Consider the following 18577-nt stretch of genomic DNA (forward strand, 5'->3'; position numbering starts at 1 on the left):
TCAGACGGGGGCTGTGTTTATGGGAAAGGGGCTCCACAGGCCTCCAACCCCAGCTCTGGATTGACCCTCCTCCTCATCCCCCCATCATTCTCTTCTCCTCCTACTTCCCCACTCTCCTCCCCTTCTCCTCCTCCTCCTCCTCCTCCTCTTCCTCTTCTGACTTCGAAGCCTCCTTCTCTCATCCTGGTGACCCAACTTGTCCTGGCTTCTCATTTGTCCCCAAGTCCTGCCCTGACCTTCTCTGGCTGGAATAATTCCCCAAAGTAGCCCCATGAAGAACTTTATACGACTATCCTCTGTTGTTTACGTTACATTTGGCCTTAGGTAAGTGAGGTCAAATGAAACAAAACTCCCACCCAGCAGCCATCACCTCACTTCCCTTTGTCAGACACTCCCGCTGACCTTGGAGTGAACTGACTGTGAAGCTTCTTTCAGTCTTAGGTCAGTTTTCATGGCTGGGAGGTGTGACCTTTCACACCACAGTCTCCGGAACAGGCTGCTGCTTCCCCCAGCATCTTCTCATTTACTGCAGGCAGCCATCACCAGTTCTCTGGGTGAACATGATTGGTGACTCTATATGTGTTGCTTGCAGGCATTTAAATTGGTATAATAACATTCCGGAGAACTATTTGGTGATATATATAAGAAAAGCCTTAAAAAATGTAGATTCCCCTGACCCAGTAATGCCACCCCTAAGAATTTATCCTGAGAAAATAATCAGAGATGCAGCCAAAAATGTATGTATAAGAATATTTATTGTAGTGCTAGTTATAATGGTAAAAAAAAAAAAATGAGAAATACTCCACAAGGACTGGGTTAAATAATTTATGGTACTTTTCTATAAAGGAATACTAGGCAGTCCCTTTTGTAAGGTGTACTTAAAGCATATTGGATGATGTGCATGATGGACATTCTCCTTTTGCCTTCCAGATTCATCCTGCACCACTCAGGCTCCCTGCCCTCTGAACTCCTTCTGGGTGTGTCCAGTGGGAAGTGCACCCTGAGGAGCGGGACGGCAGGATGGTTGTATAAGATTCTTCATGGGGCTACTTTGGGGAATTATTATTCCAGCCAGAGAAGGTCAGGGCAGGACTGGGGCAAAAAGGAGAAGCCAGGACAAGTTGGGGCACCAGGATGAGAGAAGGAAGCCTCAAAGTCAGAAGAGGAAGAGGAGGAGCAGGAGGAGCAGGAGAAGAGAGTGAGGAAATAGGAGGAGAGGAGAATAATGGGGTGGAGGAGGAGAAGGGTAAATCCAGAGCTGAGGCTGAGGGTCTGTGAATCCCCCTTCCCATAAACACAGCCCCCATCTGAGACCCCAGGGTTTCATTCCTGGGCTTCTCTACTCAAGGCAATCAATTTGGCCAGGTGGCATCCTCCTCCACTTATCCTCCCTACCTACTTACTTCCTGTTCCAGTAACTTCTCCCTCCCCTTGACTCTTCAGGATTAGGGTGGGAACAGCTTCATAGTGTGCGTACTCCAGTTTTATTTCAGCATCCCTTTTGGTCGTCTAATCTAGCCTCAGTAGTTTAAAGGGAAACTTGTATCCTGCTAGGACCCTAACTGATGCAACGCAAAAAAAAAAACAAAAAAAACAAAAAACTGTATATGTATATATAGTTCAAATATATATATATATATATATAGAGAGAGAGAGAGAGAGAGAGAGAGTGGTCAAATTGGGTTAGAAAACAGTACAATCCCAACTCTATAATAAATCAATATATTTAGAAAGAAAAAATATATGTATATATGTGCATATATCTACACATAGGAGAAAAAAGACTGGAAGGAAATAGACTGGATGATTACCTGTCATTGCCTCTGGGCTGTGAGATTGTAGGTGATTTTTCTTGTCTACTTTATACAATTCTATAATTTTCACATCCTTGAAAACAATTATGTGTCACCTTTAAAGTGAAAAAAAATTAAATAAATGTATACTTTAAAATAAAACTGAAGTAAAATAGAAGAGTTAGCTACACAGTAACAACATCATGGCACATCAGTCACCCACAAGTAGCACTGCAAATAATCAATTTTAAGTAAATTATTTGGCAAATTTCATGTTATCACATAATTTAGAAGGAAATATAAACATTTTAGAAGGAATTGTAACTAGGCCTTGACTATTATCAGCCACATCTTATCTAATGTTTCTTAAACCTTGGTAGTGCTTAATATAACCGCTTGCTGGGACTGGAATCCTTCACAAGCTGCACTTCTCCCAGCTCTGGCTTTGATTCTGAGTCCAGTTGTGCTCAGGATGAGGTGGGGACAGGGGACAGGGGAGCCTAGGATCAAGCTGACAGATTAGACCAATGTTTTGGCACCCTCCAAAGCATATCCTTAGATATGGTTCCACATTCATTTAGTGGGGATAGAGGAAAATCTGACTTTCCATTAGTAGAAGTCGTGTGCCTCTCTGCTCAAAGTGAGGGATGTATACAAACGTCAAACACAGCATAACATTTTTACTTACTTGAAGTGGTCTTTCCTTTACTGTTTTTCTAACACTCCTAAATGGAGAGAGTTGGCTACTTACCCACTCGGGACAGAGGTAATGCATATATCGATATGGTTACAAACACTTGTTCAAAAAGTTCAAAAGTTGGTTTTATGTTTGTTTTGCTTCTCTTGGGGTGCGGTGGGGTGGAGTTGGACTTTCATGTGGGCAAAACTTTTCTGTAATGTTTGATGTTGTTCAGATGTCTTTTGTAGTTTCTAAGTCAGATGATTTCTTTTGAGATGTACGAAGGGGGTTACATTTTTAAGAGAGAAAATTAATTACTTGAACATAATAAATGCTCATTACGGAGGACTTCCTTTCAGAGTTTCAGCTCTCGGAGGCTGCACGTTAAGGAAACGTTCAGGTGGCTGTCTCAGGTAGGGATGCAGCCTCCAGTGGCACTAGGCAACTTGCTTGAGCTGGTCACGAAGATGATAATGAGTAGCTAACCGTTATAAAGTTCCTGCTACATGCCAGTCTGGGGTCTAAGTGTTTCCTTTATGTCCGTTTAGTGTTCAGAACTGGCACTACTATAATTTTTATTTTATAGCCGAGGGAACAGAGCACTAGGAGGTGAAAGAAGTTGCCTAAGGTCACATATCCTGTGAGTAGTGGAACCTGGATTTGAACCCAGGCAGTTTGGCACCAAATCAGGCTCTAAGGCCACCAAAACTTTCTGTATACATCAGGAGTGTGTTTTATGTTTTGCTTGAGGATGGAGTGTACTTTGGCTGTGGTTTCCACTTCACCAATTATATCAAGAGTCTTGTGTGGAAAGCGGGGTTAACTGGCACCATCTTTCTGATTTATTCTTATGATCTTTCAGCTTCCCTCATAGATGGGTAGCTGGGACAGCTGCCCAGTTCTTCTGCCCCTAAATCCAGCTCTGCTGGGCATCCAAGTGTCCCCAGTCATGGCCTGTCAGAGAGGAAACATCAGACAGGATCTCTCAGTAACGGAGCCAAGAAAAGCTGCATCCTGCTGTTCCATGGGCTTTGAGTTCCTGCACACACTCTGCCTCCTGATTCGCGGAAAGAGAAAACCACATTTGAATCTTTAGGCATCCTCTGTAAATACCAGTTTCCTCCCAATCAGGAAGAGATTACTGCAGTAACCAAAGCCCCTTGTACTCCCTCCCGACTCCAGAGGTGAAGGTGTTCACTAATTACCTTCATCTGCAAAGACCATGTCTCTCTAAGCAGTGTGCCCTCAGCAGGACTTTTTAAAAACCTGCTGCAGGTTAAAAAGCAGACCTGCTCTTAATTTATTAAAAGACTTGGCATTTTTTTTCCCCACTGAGCATTTTAAAATGCAATTAGACCAAACGGAATAATAATCAGGCAAAAGTACTCAGGAGTTTTCATGCTGGGGGCCACCCCTTCTCATGCTCTTTTCCATTTCTGGGTTTTATGTTGGGACAATATGCCCATGGAGCATGGGGATGGCTCGAGGGATGCATTCATGGCATCCCTCCCTCACCCCATCCTCATGTTCCTGCAGCCCCCCGGGCTCTCTGGAATCAACCTCTGGATCTCCACCCCACCCTTTCTGGATGCCAGGGGCTCCTCATCCTCAGAGTTCTGCAGTGTGCAAGGGTCAGTCTCCTGGTTTGGGACATAGAATCACATTTTCCTCCAGACCATGCTGGGACATCTGCGTTTTTAAACAAGTTCCCTAGGGAATTGTGATGCCCAGAAGCATCTGAGAGCCACTCTGAACTCCAGGAAGGAGGTTCGTATCTACCATTTGCTTCCTTGTATACTGAGCCCTGACACAGTCTGGAACACAGAAGCACTCGATGAATATTTATTGCATGAATGAATGGAATTTCATGAGACCTATTAGGGCTTTTTTTATGGAAGACAAAAAGGAAGTACAGTCCCACCTCACTCATCAAGGATAGGTATGAGGAAATGGAAAGTAAGGATGTGTCAGGAACCTCCTAGTTTTAATTAACACATTCAAGTATATACATGGTGCGCAGGAATTCTGTGGTGTACGTGACATACACCATGGGAGTACCCATGTGTTCCATGAATAGAAAACTCATACCCATTATTACCTTATAACCACTGGCATGAGCAGAATAGAAAAACAAATGGCAAACTTAGCTGGAAAAGGGCAAGATGCTGCCTGTAATGCTGGTATCTATGCCATAAACTGAAGAGGTGAAGTTATGTGGTTCAGTGATATTTATTTAAACATCTTTGGGTTGTATCACCTGATACATTCCATCTCATCTGCCCTCCCATCTCATCTCCACCCCTCATGTCATCTTCCCCACCCATCTCCAGTCTGGATCAGGTGCCTCTTCATGTGCCCAAAGAGCAGTTGCTGTGCACAGCTGAACATGCTGTCTTATTAAAATATGCCAGTGTGCCCTTTTGTGCTAGGAGGGCCTGGGGTACAGGGTCTGTGCTTCATTTGCCTTTATGTCTCCAGGGCCTCACTTGGGGCCCTCTCACACCTAACGGGCTCTCTATAAATCTTTGTCAGATCCATCCATCCATCAATCAACGTGGATTTCAGTAATTAACTGTTTTCATTGGACTGGGATTCGTTGACAGAACAGCAAGTTCAGAGAGAATTGTGAGCCTCAGAAGGGAAGCTATTCCCAGCTTCTAACTGTCCTATTCCCTTACCCAGCCCAGCCCTCCTCCTATGATTTAATGGGCAACTAATCAAATGAAGCCTTGTTCTCTAAAAAGAAACCAGCCAGTTTGAAAAGGCTTGCAGTGAATTCCTTATCCAATCAGGGCACTTCACGCTGAGAGGAAGAAACCAGATTTGGGTATTGGCCAGACTACAGTTCCATTCAAATTCTCCTTCTCCTTTCGCTCCTTCCTTACTTCTTACCTTCCTGCTTTCCTTCCTGACCTCCCTTCTTCCATCTCCCTGCCCTTCCTTTTGTCCAGATTACTGCCCTCTACACAGGCACTGTGTCTGAAGCACGGTAACATTCTCTATCATGTGTAACAGGCACCATATCAATCGCTCCAAGTTCAGCCTCTGAAAAATTAAAAGGGAAACTGTCACCCAGGCAGTTTGTTTGCATTTCATACCTCCTGGCATTTCCCAGGCCCACCACTGTTTTCCCGGGAGGCCCACCAATTTACTCTCCCTGGTCTATGAGAAAAGTCTTGGACATTCGGGCATGCAAGTCAGACTCTCCTCCAGCTACATAAACATTGAGATGTCCATGTAGTCCTTATTTAGCCACAAACAAGGCCAGCTTCCTACTGGACTCCTCCAGGCCCTGCTCATGCATACCTGTAGCTCCACGTCCCTGCTAGGGTGTGTGTCTTCAACATCTCTAAGCCAGGGTCTTGGCACTCAGTCGGCTGACAATTTTAACATACCTGGGAGAAGAGAGACCATAGGTTTGACCTTCTGGCTTTATATTTCCAAGGAGGAGAAATTGGCTGGACTCTCTTTTGTGGTGAGTACTCATATATTTGTCACTTGACAAACACTCACTGACCACCGCCATGTTTGTGCAGTGCAGAGGCAGGGTGCGGACTCTGTCGGCAGGTTGCCCAGCTTCATGCCCAGGAACAAAGTCTGTACATATTTGGTCATCCCATGCAATGGGAAGACGCAGCTCTCACTAGGAAGGCCACAAACTTGAATATCTAATCACACGAACATTTGAGGCCAGAGCATGGTTCAGACACTCTCTTACGGTGACCTTGTAGTCCCATGGAGTCGGCTTTGGATGGGTGCCCGGGATCCTCCTTTCCTTCTGGCTTTTTTCTCTCTTATTTTTTCCTGGTTCTCTGCTCAACCCCAGGCTGGATCCCCATATGGTCAAAGCCATGAAGGCTGCTATCTGGTGGATCCTCACAGTGGGATAACTTTATCATTCCCCACAGTAGGAGGCAGAGGCCCTTCCTCCAAAGGGTGCATCATGAGACACACCTTACCTCTTGCTGGGAGTTTACCTTGCACTGTAGCGTAACTTTGGTGCCTCGATGTGCCTCAGGGCCTCCCTTCTCCACTAGGGATGAGGCAGAGAATGGACATGGAGGATGGATGGGGAGATCAGGGGAGGGCTGCCAGGCAAAATATAGGAATGTTTTATCCCATGCAGTATTTGAGACATACACTGAAACATTATTCGTCATTCATCTGAAATTCAAATGAAACTGGGTCTCCTGTGTATTTTTATTTGCTTAATCTGGCAACTCTGCTAGGAAGCACATCGCTACTTTAGGAAGATCACTCCTTACTTCCTGCCACCACCAAAAATGCTGATTCAGCTGGCTGGGGCTAAGTCAGCACTGTTCAAAAGAGGAAACACTCCTTTGAAAAATGACTTTTATTTGGGACTTCCATTTGCTTGAGTCATTGTTATCCAGGCAAACCCATGGCAGAAGGAATGACTCAGCCTCCCATTTCTCCACCCATTCCTATGGCCTCAGAAAAATTCTCATTTTATGATGAGATGGGACCACTTTTCCCTTCCCTGGTGGATTAGAGCTTTCTGTGTCTATTTTCCTAGGACCACCATAACAAAATACGTCAAAGTAGGTTGTTTAAACAACAGAAATTTATGGTTTCCCAGTTCTGGAGGCGAGAAGTCTGAGGTCAAGGTATGGGTAGAGTTGGTGCCTTCCGAGTCCTGTGAGGGGGCATATTTTCCAGGCCTTCCCTCAGCATCAAGAGGTTTGCTGGCAATTTTTGGCATCCCTTGACTTACAGAAGCACCTTCACACAGCGCTCTCCCTGCATGTGGCTCTCCCTGTATGTGTTTCTGTGTTCAAGTTCTCCTTCTTTCTTTTTTTTTTTTTTGAGGCAGAGTTTCACTGAGTCACCCAGGCCAGAGTGCAGTGGTGTGATCTTGGCTCACTGCAACCTCCGCCTCCTGGGTTCAAGCCATACCCCCACTTCAGCCTCCTGAGTAGCTGGGATTACAGGTGCCCACCACCATGCCCAGATAATTTGTATTTTTAGTAGAGATGGGGTTTTACCATATTGCCCAGGCTGGTCTCCAACTCCTGGCCTCAGGTGATCAGCCCGCCTTGGCCTCCCAAAGTGCTGGGATTCTAGGCATGAGCCACCGCACCCAGCCCAAGTTCTCCTTCTTATAAGGACACCAGTCACATTCGATTAGGGCCCACCTTAAGGACTTTATTTTAACATGATTACCTCTGTTAAGGTCCTATCTTTAAATAAGGTCATATTCTGAGGTACTGGGGGTTAGAACTTCAACATAGCTTTCTTTCCGAGGGTGGCGGGTTGAGGGATAAAATTCAACCCCTAATACAGGTGCCTCAATGTCGTGCACATTTATATTTGCTGGGAAGATAAGGAGACATTGGAGTCAGTGGTTTGGTTTCTTTTGCTGGCTTAGGGTTAATAATGATTTAAGGCTTTGGAGTAATGGAAGATAAACTGCTTGTCACTGCCTACTCTGTGTTGCAGAAGATTGCATTTCCGTGTGAGGCCGACCCCAGCCTGGCTCTGCAGAGGGCTTTTCCATTACCTTAAGAGCTGGTGGTGATAGCCTCCATTAATATTCAGCCCTTTGGCCTCCACCCTCTTGCATTCCCTCAGCCCTAAGCACTTCCCTCTGACCCTCCAAGAGGTAACATCGGGGTTATTGTCCCCAAGAGACCTCTGCAATTACTTGCAGGGGGAACCCGGTGAGGCTCTGCTGAGAGTGTATGCCAGGAGGGGCGTGGGTGGAGAAAGGGAGCTCGGCATGCAGATCTTCGCCCTCCCCCGTCCAACCCAATATTAGAATCAAGGGGAACCGTGATGTCTGTCTTTGCCTCTGCTTGCTTCCCTCCTCCGTGTGGATGCTGGGAGAACAAGATTAAATTCCTTGTCGGCTCGGGCTCTAAATTCTCATTTGTTTATTCAGAAATGATTCTGTTTTCTCCGAGGAGCCATCTATCCTGCTCTTCTGGGCGCTGTTCATTACTAAAGAAATGAAAGGGAGAAAGGTGCTTTTTTTGGCCATGGGTTTTTTGTTTGTTTTTGGGGTGTGTGTGTGTGTGTGTGTGTGTGTGTGTGTGTGTGTGTGTCTTTCAGATGTCTGTATCACCAGAGAGAATGCTTTCTGAAGCCTGTCCAGGAAATTTGGTTCTAAGAACAGCCTGCTAATTTGAGCATCTTCAGGGGTGACTCGTGCGATGAGGCTGGCATGCTGTCCACAGACAGTGGCACCATGGCGGTGGGAAGTGCGGTCTGCACTCATCTGCCAGGGCTGCCATGACAAAGGACCACAGGCTGGGCCGCTTACACAACAGAAATGTATTTTCTCACAGTTCTGGAGGCTAGAAGTCCAAGATCAAGTTGTCCGCAGATTGATTGGTTCTAAGTCTCTCTCCTGGGCTTGCAGATGGCCAAGCTTCTCTGTCTGTCCTCACATGGTCTTCCCACTGCACACCAACGTGTGTCCCAATTTCCTCCTATAAGGACACCAGTTGTATTGGATGAGGATCCCCCGAGTAAACTATTTAACCTGTATTAGCTCAATAAAGACCGTGTCTCCAAATACTGTCCCATCCTGAGGTCTGAGAGGGTTAGGAATGAACCTAGGGAGAGGCACAATTTAGCTCACAGCTGTGCTCCTGTAGGGGACTCAATAGGAACTCAAATCTCAGGCTGGACCTTGATCTGGGTAAGTGACCTTGGGGAAGGGCAAGGGTATCAGTTGGGGTTTTCTGTTGTCGGCAAAAGAAAACAATCCAGGCTCACTGGAGCAATGAGAGAATTGAATGAGATGATCTGGAGAGACAGGGATGCCATGGAAGGCTGGACGACAGACAGTAACCCTGGCACCTTGGAGAGGGGAAGTGGAAGCCACAGGAGCTGCCCTTTGGTGGAAACACTCCCGTCAGTGCTTGGTGGCTGAAGCGAGTGAACTCAAGAGTCTCAGAGGACAGCTGTCCTGCCGGGTTCCCCACTGTGCTGGAGTAGGAGGAGGAGGAAGAGTCCAGACCCTTGGCCTCAGTGATGGGAGTCAGGGTACAGGGTTCACATCCTCCCAGGACCACCCAGAGTCCAGGGGTGTGAGCCCTCGAGAGAAAATCAGCAGCTGTCAAAAGAGGAAATGAATGTTTGTAAGTTGAAACAATGACAGATATCTATCGCATAACATTTCCTTGCTTCAAAAAGAGGGGCTGCATTGGACGACCTCTGTGCTCCATCTTCATTAAACATTTACTAAAGCTCTCCCGTCACTGCTTTCTTGAGTTCTGTGCCTTTCTTTGTCTAGGGGTGTTGAGATGTTTCGCTCAGGGATGTTTTATTGCCTGCGGTGTCTCCCTTGGCCTTTGGTGTTCCCGGGAGTTCTCCTCAGTGAGGTGAGGGACTCTGTTTGCTCAGGAAGGTCACCAGGCTTAGAGTGCTATAAAAAACCAGGGAACAGCTTCCTGGTATAGATCAGTTTATTAATGTCTTCTTTGTGATCTGTACCGGTTGTAAATATTATATTCATTATAAATAATAATTCAACCTGCCATTCCTTCTCTGGTTCTCAGTCACCTTGTCTATAAAACAAGAGGGTTGAATTAAATGATTATTAAGGTTTCTTTCCGCACTGGCCCTGTTGGATTCCATGAAAATTAAACTCCTCTGGGTAGACAGTCTATGGGGCTTGACTGTGAGGCATCACCCAAGAACTTGGAAACGGGAAATAAGATTTCCCTCTGAGAGAAAAATTATAAAACCAGCCAGCACCAGATCAAAGAAGATCTATTTAAAGTCTCCTTATATGGACAGGATGAATTTCAGACCAGAGCAGCCTGGACTGACAGCAGGAACATCCTGAGGGACAGAAGGGCCTGTCAGAATGGATGCAGCATCACAGACACAGAGAGAAATGAGACCGAGGAGGATCGTCAGGATGATTCAAGCTCTGACTGAGACAACGCTGGGGTGATGGGTATCCACACATTAGTAGGCTCTGGGCCTCTCCTGGCTGCATTTCTGTTATGGAGAAGGCGAGGGGCATCCAGCTACCATGACTGGGCGCCCTAAAGCGGGGATGAGAGTCAACATCTTTAACAATCCATATAGCACAGGCACCACCCAAACAGCAAGGTCTTCAGCTACAGCTGGAGCAGTGACCTGGGGCCCCCATTCTGCCTGCCTTTACCTTCTAGCATCTGGGAGCTCTGTGAGGTCCCTGATATGAGAAGGGCAGTCAGTAGGAGCAGACAGGAGGCTCCAGGAAGAGGCTCCTTACCAATTAGCTCAGAAGAATTTTAATATGTTGATAACTTAACATGTTTGAGCTATTCAGTTCATCCCCTTTGTCTCATTCTAACTCACTGGGAAATCCCTGGATTGGAATGCAGTTTCCCATCTGCTTTGACCTACAGGGAAAAAACAGGCATGACCGGCTTACATAATTGTGAGATTACTATATTTTTCAAGGTAAACAGAGTTTCTGCTTTATCACTCTCTTAGGAGCCTGGTTACACTGATCAATGTGAATTCACCCCTATGAGAGAAATCCACTCTTGGCTTGCTGACAAAGTCAATTGCCTCAATTACAATAAAAAAAAAAAAAGATTCCCAAACTTGCCCCATGGAAGCAAGCCAGCCAAGCTTGGAAGCAGCCAGCCAAGCCCTTTTTCAAACTTAGAATCAGTGATCCAAGGGTCCTTTCAGTATTTTTCCACAGGATCTCTGGCTGAATTTCCACAGCATGTGAAAATTCAACTATAGACAAGACAGCATGATGCAGCGATTTTCTTTTTTTTTTCTTCTCTCTCTCTCCGTTTTTTTTTTTTTTTTTTTTGCACATTTTATTTTAGTAGCACAACTCTTATTTTCAAATGATCTTATGAAGGACCCCAAGCTGCAGATATGATGTCTTCACATCAGGCATCTCTACTTGGGTGTCTGACAGGCACCTCAAATATAAGATGTCCAAAGAGCATTCTGGATGCCCTGCCCCCGCTGCACCTGCTCCTCCCCAATGTGCCCTCATCTCTCAGGCCTAACACCTAAAATAATTCTATTCTCAGGTCATCTCTTAGCCTCAAACTCCTGCTTCCAGCTACAAAACATATGTAGAATCCCATCCCTTCCAAGCTAGGTCCCACATAGCTGAAACCTTGTTTTCAGCCACCATCCCCTCTTACCTGGATGACTGCAACAAACTTGTAATAGGTCTTCCCACTTTCATTACTGCTTCCTATACTTCCCTGAATTGGAATGCAGTTTCCCATACGTTTCTACCCATAGGGAAAGAACAGGCATGGCTGGCTTACGTAATTGTCAGATGGAGCAACATTTGCTCCATTTAAAATTGTTTTTAGAAGTCTAGACTTTAGAATCTCCACTTGTTAATGATAATATAACAATGACCAATTACTACCATTTTAGACGTATTATTTCTTTATTTAGTGAAATAATACGTTTAAAATGTAGATCAGATGGTGATTTTCCCCTGTTCAAAGTGCTCCAACATCTCCCATCACACTTAGAGTAAACTGCAAACTCCTTACCATGGTCTACCAGGCTCTCCGCCATCTGGTTTCCTGGTACCCCATTGGCTGAACCGCCAGCTGCTCTCTCCTTCACTCTTGTGGCTCCAGACACACTGGACTTATTGTTGGTTCTCAAATGTGCCAAGCTTGTTCTCCGCTTTGCATTTGCTGTTTCCTCTGCTTAGAACCTCTGGTGCCCTTGACTTTGAATGGCTTACTTCCTCACACCAATCAAGTCTTTGCAAGTCTCTGCCTTTGCCCAGAGAGGTCTTCCCTTGCCACCTCTTTAAAACAGCCTGCCTCACTCCTACTCTCGAGCTCCTCAGTCAGCCACCGCCCAGCACACACCACATTTCATAGTGGATGTTGTTATGTGCCGCTCAGATCCCCTGGCAGGACCGAGAAATGCTCATCGCCTTAGCTGCTGGGGGTGCAGACACCACCAGCTCACACCTGAGACACTTTCCAAGCGTTGGAAAGTGTCAGAGGTGTGTCATTTCCTCTGTCAGAGGAAGCTGCTCCACCAACACGTACGCCCACTTCCTGGAGGCAGCTTGCGGCCAAAGACTGGTCACGTGGTAGTGCAAATGCCCAGTCCTTCGATCTCAATTAGGACAACACTGCTTGTTGTCCCAAGCTGCAAAGCTCCTCAGGAGGAATAGAGAAAGCAGCTTTTCCGTCTGTCCGTCCTGTGTCCCTCACCCTTCATACGTGTTTCCCCTGAGATCACGCCCCCAAAAACCTCCTGCAAATCTCTGTCAGAGTCTGCTTCCTGCAGAACCTGTCCTGTGGGCCTCTACCCCAAATTATGGGGTTTTCACTTACTTGCTTACACTTACTTGTTTATTTCCTGTCTCCCCAGCTAAGACTTAAATTCTGTGACATCAAGGAAAGGTCTATCTTATTCCCCTCTCTATCCTGGCCCAGATGCCTAGACAGTGCCTGGAATACATGGAAGTTCAATAAATATTGAATGAAGAAATGAATGCACCCCCCCATCTATATAATAGATAACAGGGAAACTGTCTTCCTGAAATTGTGTGTGTGTCAGGGGCCCTCCTCCTCTGTCACTCCTCTACGCACCACTGGAGAAGTACCCAGGGCACCTCAGCAGCACCTTCAGACAGAGTCGATTTTAGAATCAGGAAAGCAAGATTCATAGCCAGTTTCCATCACTAGCAAGCCCTTCCCAGTACCTCCTGGAGTCAGCATTGGGCCTTGCAGGGTCTTTAGCTTGTTCCACTGCGACAATGAGCCCCGCACTCCGCTCCACTCCTGGAAAAGAAGCTGGGAGAATGGAAAAGCTAATCGAATTGGCTCATTTCCCTGAAGCCAGTGATAAATCTCAGGGGTCTGAAGAAGGCTCTGGGGGATCTAGTGCCCCCAGTGAGATCTGGGGTGGGGAAATTGACCTCAGACTCTGAATCTCAAATCAAGAGTGGTTCATTTTTACTACAGAGCCTGGAAGGGAGACTGCTTGGGACCTGCCCTGGGATGACTTCTGCTGGCCCTGGGGAGCCAACTTTTATTCCAGTAGAACGTCCAGGAAGCCATGCACCCTGGTGACAACTCACTTTCTCCTACGCCGTTAGAGTAAGTCTCCTTGATTTCCAGGATTGGAATTCCCTGGAATGTTCAATGTGCCATCATTACCAGGACATAAAGAATGTTTCTGGGCCAAGAAGGTGCCAGAGATGGTTTAATGCACATCTTCATTACCTAATTGTTTTCTCCTGGTCTATTCCCCAATTGCTTCCACGTCTGATGAATATTTCTCTGCTTTCATATGTGTTTTTGACAGAGACAGGGGAGCAAGGCTATCTGTAGGCTTTAGATCTCCTGACTTCTCTTTTGAGCATGATGAGTTGGAGTTAGATAATGCAGGGAGAGCTTGCTCCGGAACCCGGGAGGGAAGTGTGGCTGGGAATGCCCACAGATGGGTGATGCCCCTCTGTCCTCAAACTGTGTTAGACGAGCTCTGCTCTCATCTGCCCCTACACGAGAGGCAATCCATTAGATACCTTGCATCTGGGGTAGACTGAGCCAGCACCAGCTGTGAGAGTGGCTGCAGCTTGGATTTCACTTCCTCCAGAAGGCAGCCAGGACAAATGCTGCTGCTCATTCTCCAGGAGGAGGTTCCAGGATGATCCAGCCATTGTTCCTCCTCCGTAGCACAAAGGGAAGGTTACCCAGAACGGACCCAGCAAATGCCTTAACAGCCTTCAAGACAGTCTGGACACATCCACAGTGGTTGTTGGACAGCCCATTACACACTCTCTGAGGAGACTGGTCTCGGGTCCCTAAGCAGGTTGATGTTGGCAGTGGCCGGGGAGGCAGGAACATGCATGAAGGACACAGAAGTGAGAGGGGACTGAGCTGGATGGAGTGCATCTAAGGCCTGGGGCCAGTCAGAGAAGACGCATCTGCTCCTCAGCACCACTGAGGCCACACAGCCAGCCTTGTGAGGAGATGCCTCTGAGGACCTTCGAGCCACACATCACTGGCTTGAGTATAAGAAGTGCTGGAGCACCTGTGATAGAAATTGGCGAGCAAACATCCTCCTAGAAAGACAGGTAATGCCTCATCTCTACCAAGGCTAAATTGTTTTTATAACATTCTCATCATTATTCTAAAGAATAAAACCATTACTAGTATACAACGTCCTCATCAGGGTATGAGACAGGCCCCAGGCTCTATTCTTGGCCCTGGCACTTATTTGGTTGAGTGACTTAGTAATCTAGGCAAGAGCTGCCTCAACTTTTTTTTTTTTTTAGTTCATTTTTTTTTTTTAGGCCAGGCACAGTGGCTCACACCTGTAATCCCAACATTTTGGAGGCCACAGTGGGAGAGTTGCTTAAGGCCAGTAGTTGAAGACTAGCCTAGGCAGCAAAGTGAAACCCTATCTTTAAAAAAAAAATTGCCAGCATGGTGGTGCACCTGTATACCCAGGTAATTGGGAGGCTGAGGTGTGAGGATCACTTAAGCCCAGGAGGTGGAGGCTGCAATGTGCTAGGATGACACCTCTGCACTCCAGCCTGGGCAACAGAGTGAGACCCTGTCTCAAAAACAAAATTTTGTTTAAATGTCTAGGCTTTAGAATCTCCATTTGTTAATAATAATATAACAATGACCAATTACTGCCTTTACTCTTGAATGGCCACTGTGGGTCCGGCACTGTCCCAGGAGCTGGAGGAATAGTGGTAAGCAAGCTGACAGCCATGTACTTTTCCTGGAGCTCATATCCACGGATCATCAGACAGGCAATACTTCCCCCATTTTAAAGCTGAGGCCATTAAGGTTTAGAGCCCTGAAGTGATGGCATGTGAAGCACTTCCCCATGGGTGCCTGCTATTGGGTCATTGCTTCTTGGTGCTAACCTATCTTTTGGTGTTCCGCTTTGTTATGCTGGGACTGGGACTCTAAACCAATTTTTTTCTAGCCTTTGCCAGCTGCTCCTTGGTAGATTATATCAGTAAGGGGTGCTAGGGGAGGCAAGAGAGGAGGAAAAGGGACCTGCTTCCCCCTGGGTGCTTTCAGAGCCTTCCTTCCTTCCTTCCTTCCTTCCCTTCTTCCTTCCTTCCTTCCCTTCTTCCTTCCTTCTTTCCTTCCTTCCTTCCTTCCTTCCTTCCTTCCTTCCTTCCTTGCTCCCTCCCTCCCTCCCTCCCTCCCTCCCTTCCTCCCTCCCTCCCTCCCTCCTTCTTTCTTTCTTTCTTTCTCTGTCTTTCTTTCCTTCCTTCTTTCTTTCTTTCTCTTTCCGTCTTTCTTTCCTTCCTTCTTTCGTCCGTTCGTTCTTTCCTCTCTCTTTCTCTCTTTCTCTGTCTCTTTCTCTCTTTCCTTCCTTCCTTCCTTCCTTCCTTCCTTCCTTTCTTTTCCTTCTTTCTTTCTTTCTTTCTTTCTTTCTTTCTTTCTTTCTTTCTTTCTTTCTTTCTTTCTTTCTTTCTTTCTTTCTTTCTTTCCTTCCTTCCTTCCTTCCTTCCTTCCTTCCTTCCTTCCTTCCTTCCTTCTTTCTTTCTTTCTTTCTTGTTAGGCAGAGTCTTGCTCTGTCTCCAAGCTGGAGTACAGTGACACAATCTCGGCTCATTGCAACCTCTGCCTCCCAGGTTCAAGTGATTATCCTGCCTCAACCTCCCAAGTAACTGGGACTACAGGCACATGCCACCACACCCAGCTGATTTTTGTATTTTTAGTAGAGACGGGATTTCACCATGTTGGCCAGGATGGTCTTGATCTCCTGACCTCGTGATCAGCCCGCCTCGGCCTCCCAAAGTGCTGTCCAAGGCTTTCTTCTCTGCCATGGTCTTTGTGGGCATCACTCTGGCCTCTGCATCTGCCCAGCAGCTGCTGTCGCAGCTTTTCCTGCACTCACAGACCAGTCTTGCTGTGCCCCTTCTGAGATTCCAGCACCAGCCCAGCAGAGCCCCCTCCTCAGAGAGCGAAGCCTTGGCTCCTTGGGGCCTCTCCTCCAAGTTTCTAGCTTCTAGCTTCCAGGTTGTAGGAACACCATGGTGTTCCTAATTCCAACTGCTTCTCTTGGTTCCCCCAGGCCTAGTGTGGAAGCTGTTTCCTCAAGCTGCCACTCCATGGTATCTTAGTGTTCTTTTTCTCGCTTTCTTTTAATTTTCTAGTTAACAATGCTTTATACCTAGCTAATAAGCCTTTATATAAAATCATTCTGACCAGAATACCTGGTGGGGCTCCGGTCCCCTGACTGGTCCCTGCTGAATGCACATGGTCATGAAACTGACCCAATTTTCCAACATGCTGGATGCCCACAGAAGCGAAGCTTGAGGAACTTAACATTTGTACAATGAGGCGCACCTGCTGCCTGTGGACCAGCTTCTCTGCCTAGCCCCTCCTGTTTTCCTTCCCAGCTATGTAAACCCCTAACTTTAGTCAGTGGGGGAGGGACAGATTTGAGGTTTGGCTCCTGTTTCTCTGGCTGAAGTCACCCAAATAAAAAGCCTTCTTTCCTGGAAATGCTCATTGAATCAGGGATCAGCTTTCTTTGTGGTGAGCAATGGGACCTAGACTGAACTCCTGGCATTCGGTCACAGTCTCACCTGGCTGAGCCAGTACAGAGATGGGGCTTTGACGCTGCCCACTCCTTCCACAGCCCTTGCTGTACCCACTGTGCTCCCGGGTGATGTCTGGCTGGCATCAGATCACTGGAGAGGGCATTACCTCTGATCACCGAGCCCCCTAAGAAGGTGCGGCTCACCTTCCTTCATGAGAAACAAGGAAGACAGTGTCCACATGCCCACTGCCCAGGGAGAGGGGCACTTGTTGCTGCAAAATGATGTCGGTCTGCATTGGTACCCTGGCCTGCCCACGCCTCTTCTGGGGGCAGCTGGTGGCAGGCCCTCCAGTGCCTACCCTACAGCCACCTCCCTTTGTCTTTCTCGCAGATGGGACCTGCAGTTGGGTCAGGCAGAGGTCTCTTGGTTTTGGGCAAAGTAGACCCTTCCCCCAACACAGGGGATGAATCATGATTGCTCTTAGCCAGCCATGGTTATATCCTTTCATTTTGCCAATGGTTGGGCATGTGACTCAGGTATGGCCGGAGAGAAGAGAGACAGCGAGAGAAATCTACTGGCTATAGAGTGGAGGCAGCCTGGATGGGACTCCTGGCTGTCTCACTTCTCATCTCTGTAACCTTGGGCTTGTTACTTAAACTCTCTTGAAATCATAATAGCGACATCATAGGCTTGTTGAAAGGATCAAATAGGAAATGATACATCAGTGCAAGCACCCTTCTGTGACTGCCAGGTGCTTAATACATACATTTCCCGTTTCAATATCCAGACTTGTTTATGAAGTGCACAGTTTTGTATTTATTCTGGTCAGTCTCAGCATCAGTCACTTTTGGGTAGTAGTTACAAGTTTTCATTTTAACATGGATTCTTGGCAGGGTGCAGTGGCTCACGCCTATAACGGTAGCACTTTGGAAGGCTGAGGCAAGAAGACTGCTTTGGTGAAGAGGGAGTTGCTATGCCCTCCCTTCCTTCTAGCCTGGAGCTCCAGCAGCCATCTTAGGACCGTGAGGTAACAATACCAAGGACAGAAAGTCAACAGCTAAGGGCGGCAAAGCAAAGAATGAGAAAAAGCCGGGATTCCTCATGGCACTCCACAGTCCTGGACTCCTCTGCTGCTTGCAACTGAAAGCATTCCCATGCACTACAAAATAAGCATTCTTAGCAGACACTGCCCCACTGGGTCAGCCGTCACGCCTGCTGCTGTAGGCTGCACCCTAGAAAAGGCAGCCCTATCCTGACAGCTGTGGCCGCTGGTTTGCGCTGCAGTGGTGGCTCCTAGCCCTCCCCACACGCACTGTGTGTTCTGAGGCTGAGCTCCAGCACAGCCCTCGGAGCAGGAAGATGTATAAATAAAAGGCCTTATGTTTTACAGGCTAGTCAATATTTATTCAGCCCCAACAGAGCAGTGGACTGGAGGGAACAGAGAGACTATAAAATGTATTCTGTATTGAAGCCTGAAATCATGCAGGGGAAAGGGGTTTCTCCGTGCTCCCCCTGCAGAACAGTCCTCAGCACAGCAGAACTTCAGAAGCCTCTTCTTTGAAGGAAAGGGGCTGGGGCAATCTGGCAAATGAAGACAGAAATGAA

The 18577-nt window shown here is 47.0% G+C and overlaps 1 long non-coding RNA gene across 3 annotated transcripts; it reads right to left on the minus strand.

Annotated features, from left to right (window-relative positions):
* Positions 1-1737: 1737 nt before the first annotated feature.
* LOC105463483 (uncharacterized) lies at positions 1738-12679 on the minus strand. Of its 3 annotated transcripts, none has more exons than XR_011620907.1 (4): positions 11976-12679; positions 5779-9553; positions 5365-5517; positions 1738-3426 (listed from the first exon to the last, which is right to left on the minus strand). It is a non-coding gene; the product is annotated as an uncharacterized lncRNA (long non-coding RNA). The 3 variants fall into 3 exon arrangements; XR_011620906.1 differs by having other exon boundaries at positions 3400-3529; XR_011620905.1 differs by lacking the exon at positions 1738-3426 and having other exon boundaries at positions 3575-5517.
* Positions 12680-18577: the final 5898 nt, after the last annotated feature.

This window comes from Macaca nemestrina, chromosome 3 (genome assembly GCF_043159975.1).
Source record: "Macaca nemestrina isolate mMacNem1 chromosome 3, mMacNem.hap1, whole genome shotgun sequence".
Classification (NCBI taxonomy): Eukaryota; Metazoa; Chordata; class Mammalia; order Primates; family Cercopithecidae; genus Macaca; species Macaca nemestrina.